The sequence below is a fragment of the Rhipicephalus sanguineus genome, unplaced genomic scaffold, assembly GCF_013339695.2.
Source record: "Rhipicephalus sanguineus isolate Rsan-2018 unplaced genomic scaffold, BIME_Rsan_1.4 Seq4856, whole genome shotgun sequence".
NCBI lineage: Eukaryota > Metazoa > Arthropoda > Arachnida > Ixodida > Ixodidae > Rhipicephalus > Rhipicephalus sanguineus.
The window spans coordinates 26,470-32,469 of record NW_023615355.1 but is presented as its reverse complement, the minus strand read 5'-3'; the positions used below and the strand labels follow the sequence as shown (position 1 = coordinate 32,469).

General features: G+C 48.7%; 8 non-coding genes across 8 annotated transcripts; all 8 read left to right on the top strand.

The window, feature by feature from the left end:
* Positions 1–2,200: 2,200 nt before the first annotated feature.
* On the top strand, positions 2,201–2,271 carry Trnag-ucc (transfer RNA glycine (anticodon UCC)). The gene has a single exon. It is a non-coding gene; the product is annotated as a tRNA-Gly (tRNA).
* Positions 2,272–2,412: 141 nt separating this feature from the next.
* Positions 2,413–2,484, top strand: Trnag-acc (transfer RNA glycine (anticodon ACC)). The gene has a single exon. It is a non-coding gene; the product is annotated as a tRNA-Gly (tRNA).
* Positions 2,485–2,627: 143 nt separating this feature from the next.
* On the top strand, positions 2,628–2,699 carry Trnag-ucc (transfer RNA glycine (anticodon UCC)). Its single transcript has one exon. It is a non-coding gene; the product is annotated as a tRNA-Gly (tRNA).
* Positions 2,700–2,838: 139 nt separating this feature from the next.
* Positions 2,839–2,910, top strand: Trnag-ucc (transfer RNA glycine (anticodon UCC)). The gene has a single exon. It is a non-coding gene; the product is annotated as a tRNA-Gly (tRNA).
* A 352-nt stretch (positions 2,911–3,262) lies between these two features.
* Trnag-ucc (transfer RNA glycine (anticodon UCC)) lies at positions 3,263–3,334 on the top strand. Its single transcript has one exon. It is a non-coding gene; the product is annotated as a tRNA-Gly (tRNA).
* A 142-nt stretch (positions 3,335–3,476) lies between these two features.
* Positions 3,477–3,547, top strand: Trnag-ucc (transfer RNA glycine (anticodon UCC)). Its single transcript has one exon. It is a non-coding gene; the product is annotated as a tRNA-Gly (tRNA).
* Positions 3,548–3,689: 142 nt separating this feature from the next.
* Trnag-ucc (transfer RNA glycine (anticodon UCC)) lies at positions 3,690–3,761 on the top strand. The gene has a single exon. It is a non-coding gene; the product is annotated as a tRNA-Gly (tRNA).
* Positions 3,762–3,908: 147 nt separating this feature from the next.
* Positions 3,909–3,980, top strand: Trnag-ucc (transfer RNA glycine (anticodon UCC)). The gene has a single exon. It is a non-coding gene; the product is annotated as a tRNA-Gly (tRNA).
* Positions 3,981–6,000: the final 2,020 nt, after the last annotated feature.

Here is a 6,000-nt window from a genome sequence, read left to right as displayed (position 1 = left end):
AAAAAAAAAGGCGTCGGTTGGTATAGGGATTAGCATAGCTGCCTTCCCACAGCAGTTTGACCCGGGTTCGATTCCCCGCCGACGCAAGCTTTTTACTTGTTCATTTTTTTAATCGCGAACGTTCATACACTTTTTCAAATCGCGAAGCAGGACACGCGCTCACCGGCTGCTTTCCTCCGGGCGGATGTGCTGGCGCAGAGAAAAATAGCAGCGAATGCGTATGTGAGCGTGTGGTGTCGGTGGTATAGTGGTTAGCATAGCTTTCGCCTTCCCAGCAGTTGAACCGGTTCGATTCCCGCCGACGCAAGCTTTTTACTTGTTCATTTTTTTAATCGCGAACGTTCATAACTTTTTCTAATCGCGAAGCAGGAAACCGCGCTCACCGGCTGCTTTCCTCCGGCGGATGTGCTGGCGCAGAGAAAAATAGCAGCGAATGCGTATGTGAGCGTGTGGTGTCGGTGGTATAGTGTTAGAGCATAGCTGCCTTCCAAGCAGTTGAACCGGGTTCGATTCCCGGCCGACGCAAGCTTTTTATTTGTTTTTTTTAATCGCTACACGTTTATAACTTTTTGCAATCGCGAAGCAGGAGGCGCGCTCACCGGCTGCTTTTCCTCCGGGCGGATGTGCTGGCCGCTGAGAGAATAGCAGCGATGCTGCGGATGTTGAGCGTGTGGCGCGAATCGCTGAACAATGCTGTGATAGCGTCTCCAAATTCTGTCATGATTTCACTTGTATTATTTACCAATGACCCTTGCGAATATAATCTGTATAAATTTGCTTTTTGCGTTGCGGTATTCATCGAGTAAGGCTTGACGTGTGGGTTCCTCTGAATGCAAGGTACGAGTATTGCGTGATCGAACACGGGCACCTTGGTGCATCTCTTTATTAAACAATTGGTATCCCGTTTTTTTCTACTTTCGGGACTGCGATCATCCGCTGCTTCGAACATTTTTACAAGTGATCTCGTCGATGTTTTACCAAGTTTATGTGTATCTTCTAATTGTGCCTCGCCTCCCTATTTGCAAGGATTCATGCGTGAAGTTTATGAATCAGTGCGGTTTTTGACAGCAAGATTCTCTAACGACAATTATTCTCGAGTTCACGAAAAGATCTAATATGCCATATTAGATATGTTGTTTCCTGCACCTTTGTACCGCTCACTATATGCGGATTGCCTGGACACGACTGTTTGTGGGTTATGTGAAAAAATCCCAAAAAATGCTATTTCCAACAATCCAAGACATTCTTCTACAAAGTGTACACAGACGCTGCCTGTGAAGACCTGGTTAAGCAGCAAAGGCATCTTGTATCTTCAGTTAACTGTCGCCTGGGAAGTCCGGAAACTATAGAACATTGCTTCATCAGCTGTAAAGACGCCATACTCTTCTGGGACGACAAAGGGCTTTTAAAAAACAACTCGATTTAAATTCGTATAGCATACGTTATCTCATGCCACCCAAAAGCCATTCTAGGCCTGTTGACATGCTATTACTGATGGGTATGCACAGTTTATGGAAACTCGCATGTTAGACAGGCATGCGGAACCCATGGTATCATCGCGGTTGCATCTCATTCAAATGGCTCTTCAACTAAAAGACTTTTACGAACAATTAGAGTTTCAACCGGACTGGTATCCACTCTTCATGAAATGTATAGCTTTAATACCTTTTAGGACTTCTGTGTAACGCTTGTACGCTGTAGAGCCGCCTAAGTAGTTTGTTCGCTATGTATGCTAATTACACATATTTGTAATAATACCATGAAAGAAAAAAAAAGAAGCGTCGGTGGTATAGTGGTTAGCATAGCTGCCTTCCAAGCAGTGACGCGGGTTCGATTCGCGGCCGACGCAAGCTTTTATTTGTTTTTTTATCGCCAACGTTTATAACTTTTTAAAATCGCGAAGCAGGAGGCGCGCTCGCCGGCTGCTTTCCTCGGGCGGATGTGGTGGCGCAGAGAGAAATAGCAGCGAATGGAAGTGAGCGTGGTGGTGTCGGTGGTATAGTGGTTAGCATAGCTGCCTTCCAAGCAGTTGACGCGGGTTCGATTCGCGGCCGACGCAAGCTTTTATTTGTTTTTTTAATCGCCAACGTTTATAACTTTTTAAAATCGCGAAGCAGGAGGCGCGCTCGCCGGCTGCTTTCCTCCGGGCGGATGTGCTGGCGCAGAGAGAAATAGCAGCGAATGCGGAAGTGAGCGTGTGGCGTCGGTGGTATAGTGGTTAGCATAGCTGCCTTCCAAGCAGTTGACCCGGGTTCGATTCCGGCCGACGCAAGCTTTTTATTTGTTTTTTAATCGCCAACGTTTATAACTTTTTTAAAATCGCGAAGCAGGAGGCGCGCTCGCCGGCTGCTTTCCTCCGGGCGGATGTGCTGGCGCAGAGAGAAATAGCAGCGAATGCGGAGTGAGCGTGTGGCGTCGGTGGTATAGTGGTTAGCATAGCTGCCTACCAAGCAGTCGACCCGGGTTCGATTCCCGGCCGACGCAATCTTTTTATTTGTTTTTTTAATCGCCAACGTTTATAACTTTTTTAAAATCGCGAAGCAGGAGGCTCGCTCGCCGGCTGCTTTCCTCCGGGCGGATGTGCTGGCGCAGAGAGAAATAGCAGCGAATGCGGAAGTGAGCGTGTGGCGTCGGTGGTATAGTGGTTAGCATAGCTGCCTTCCAAGCAGTTGACCCGGGTTCGATTCCCGGCCGACGCAAGCTTTTTATTTGTTTTTTTAATCGCCAACGTTTATAACTTTTAAAATCGCGAAGCAGGAGGCTCGCTCGCCGGCTGCTTTCCTCCGGCGGATGTGCTGGCGCAGAGAGAAATAGCAGCGAATGCGGAAGTGAGCGTGTGCGTCGGTGGTATAGTGGTTAGCATAGCTGCCTTCCAAGTAGTTGACCCGGGTTCGATTCCCGGCCGACGCAAGCTTTTTATTTGTTTTTTTAATCGCCAACGTTTATAACTTTTTAAAATCGCGAAGCAGGAGGCTCGCTCGCCGGGCTGCTTTCCTCCGGGGGATGTGCTGGCGCAGAGAGAAATAGCAGCGAATGCGGAAGTGAGCGTGTGGCGTCGGTGGTATAGTGGTTAGCATAGCTGCCTCAAAAGTTGACCCGGGTTCGATTCCCGGCCGACGCAAGCTTTTTATTTGTTTTTTTAATCGCCAACGTTTATAACTTTTTAAAATCGCGAAGCAGGAGGCGCGCTCGCCGGCTGCTTTCCTCCGGGCGGATGTGCTGGCGCAGAGAGAAATAGCAGCGAATGCGGAAGTGAGGTGTGGCGTCGGTGGTATAGTGGTTAGCATAGCTGCCTTCCAAGCAGTTGACCCGGGTTCGATTCCCGGCCGATGCAAGCTTTTTATTTGTTTTTTAATCGCCAACGTTTATAACTTTTTTAAAATCGCGAAGCAGGAGGCTCGCTCGCCGGCTGCTTTCCTCCGGGCGGATGTGCTGGCGCAGAGAGAAATAGCAGCGAATGCGGAAGTGAGCGTGTGGCGTCGGTGGTATAGTGGTTAGCATAGCTGCCTTCCAAGCAGTTGACCGGGTTCGATTCCCGGCCGACGCAAGCTTTTTATTTGTTTTTTTAATCGCCAACGTTTATAACTTTTTAAAATCGCGAAGCAGGAGGCGCGCTCGCCGGCTGCTTTCCTCCGGGCGGATGTGCTGGCGCAGAGAAAAATAGCAGCGAATGCGGAAGTGAGCGTGTGGCGTCGGTGGTATAGTGGTTAGCATAGCTGCCTTCCAAGCAGTTGACCCGGGTTCGATTCCCGGCCGACGCAAGCTTTTTATTTGTTCATTTTTTTAATCGCGAACGTTTATAACTTTTTAAAATCGCGAAGCAGGACACGCGCTCACCGGCTGCTTTCCTCCGGGCGGATGTGCTGGCGCAGAGAAAAAATAGCAGCGAATGCGTATGTGAGCGTGTGGCGTCGGTGGTATAGTGGTTAGCATAGCTGCCTTCCAAGCAGTTGACCCGGGTTTGATTCCTGGCCGACGCAAGCTTTTTGCTTGTTCATTTTTTTAATCGCGAACGTTTATAGCTTTTTAAAATCGCGAAGCAGGACACGCGCTCACCGGCTGCTTTCCTCCGGATGTGCTGGCGCAGAGAAAAATAGCAGCGAATGCGGATGTGAGTGTGGCGTCGGTGGTATAGTGGTTAGCATAGCTGCCTTCCAAGCAGTTGGAAGGCAGCTGTCGCGGCCAGTAGCGGGTGACGGAGACCCTGCCAACCGGTCATTGAGCGTTAGCGAAATGGCCGCACTCGCGAAGCGAGAGCGAAGCCACGATTAGTTTTCCGCGCCCGAAGGGCGCAGAGGGCCTTCACTGAGCAACAGGAAAATTTCTTCGCGCTCGTCAGTCTGGCAGCAGACTACTGCGACACCAAACAGAACCTTGCCGTGGGTTACGGACGTAACGATAGCGAGGACTACAGTTACATCTGGTCGTAACCCTAGCCACAGCCCCATCCGCGCGCGCACGAACTTCGTATTCGTAGACAAGTTTAAAACACGCCATCACAAGCAGCTGGGTCTCTAAGGGATAAACAATCGCCCAGACGTAGAGAGATTTTCAAGGAGCAAGCGGACGAAAAGTCCCCAGATCTCAAGTTACCCGGATGGATTCTGTGAGAAACGAGACGCTCGTGGGTGTGTCTACACTCCAGAACGGCTCCGACAAAAAAGAAAAACAATCAGCTGTTCCTCCCGCGCATGGTCGGTCTTGACATGCGCTTCCCTGCGCCCCCAGCGGGCGCCTTAAACTGAAAACCAGGATGCAGCATAGTCAAGTGACAGGCGAACAGTAGATTCTTGTGCCTCACGTGGTCGCCCATCCACCCTGCTCTGCATGATGTGCTGTGTGCGGGTGCCTGTTCAATGCCGAGGAACGTTTACAGAAGGAACGCCGTTTCCTATGCCGTTGCTACGTAAACGTAACGAGTTACCGTTACAGTTCCGCCGATCCTCAATGAAACGCTGGCGTTCCTCCAAAAAGGAACTAGTTCCTGGCCTTGGAACGCCTTTCCGTACAACACTGTGTCAAAGTACCAGGTACATGTCAACGAGTGTCCTTATAAATACGATATACATGAGATAGTATAGCATGGCGACGTATATCAGCGATTACACAATTCATTGCGTGCAGTGCTCATGACAATACAGTTAGATCTCATGCGGAAAAAAGATCAAAAGAAAAAGTACAGAAATCACTTCTTCGCGCACAAAGGATAAGTATGTACGAACACGATATTGACAATTACAATGCTAACATGACCATATCAAAGCGCCGCGTGACAGTGCAGCCAGATTGTACGTTCAGTTATTGCGAAGTTAATAACATGAATAGTCTAGGCTTTTTATTGGGCGTGTGCACTGAAATACATTCTTGCATCCATAGCTATGGTAACAAGGGTGATTAATCAGCACCACTAACTATAAAACATGGATACATAAATACACACAATTACATTCTTTGCGGTCGAAATACAATCGCTTAAATCGATGAGCCTGACTATAAGCGATTGCGTTCGATTTAAGCTGTTGTGTTCCAACCGCGAAGACTTCGTGTCTAATTGCGTGCAACTTAAAAATGGACGAAAATGATAGGACGTTCTAAATTCATAGACATAACTAAGCACATAACAGATTACATCACAACAATTCGATATTAAATATGTATTGAACAATCGTACAGTGCACTCGCAAGGGCACGCTTTAATGAAGACCGCCGCTTGCACGTATATGCCACAGGAGCCGGTTAACGCTGGATGAATTACCTGGGAAGCAGCAGGCACGCTCGCCGGCTTCTTTCTTCCGGGCGGATGTTCTGACGCGGAGGAAACCTGCTCCGAATACGTCTCGGAGCGCAGGGCGTCGGTGGTATAGTGGTAGCATAGCTGCCTCCAAGCAGTTGTCCCGGGTTCAATTCCCGGCCGACGCAATTTTTTATACTTTTATTTATTTATTTTTTTTAAATACAGAATGGCTCACCGCGTGTATTAGGCTGATTGACAGATTTTCA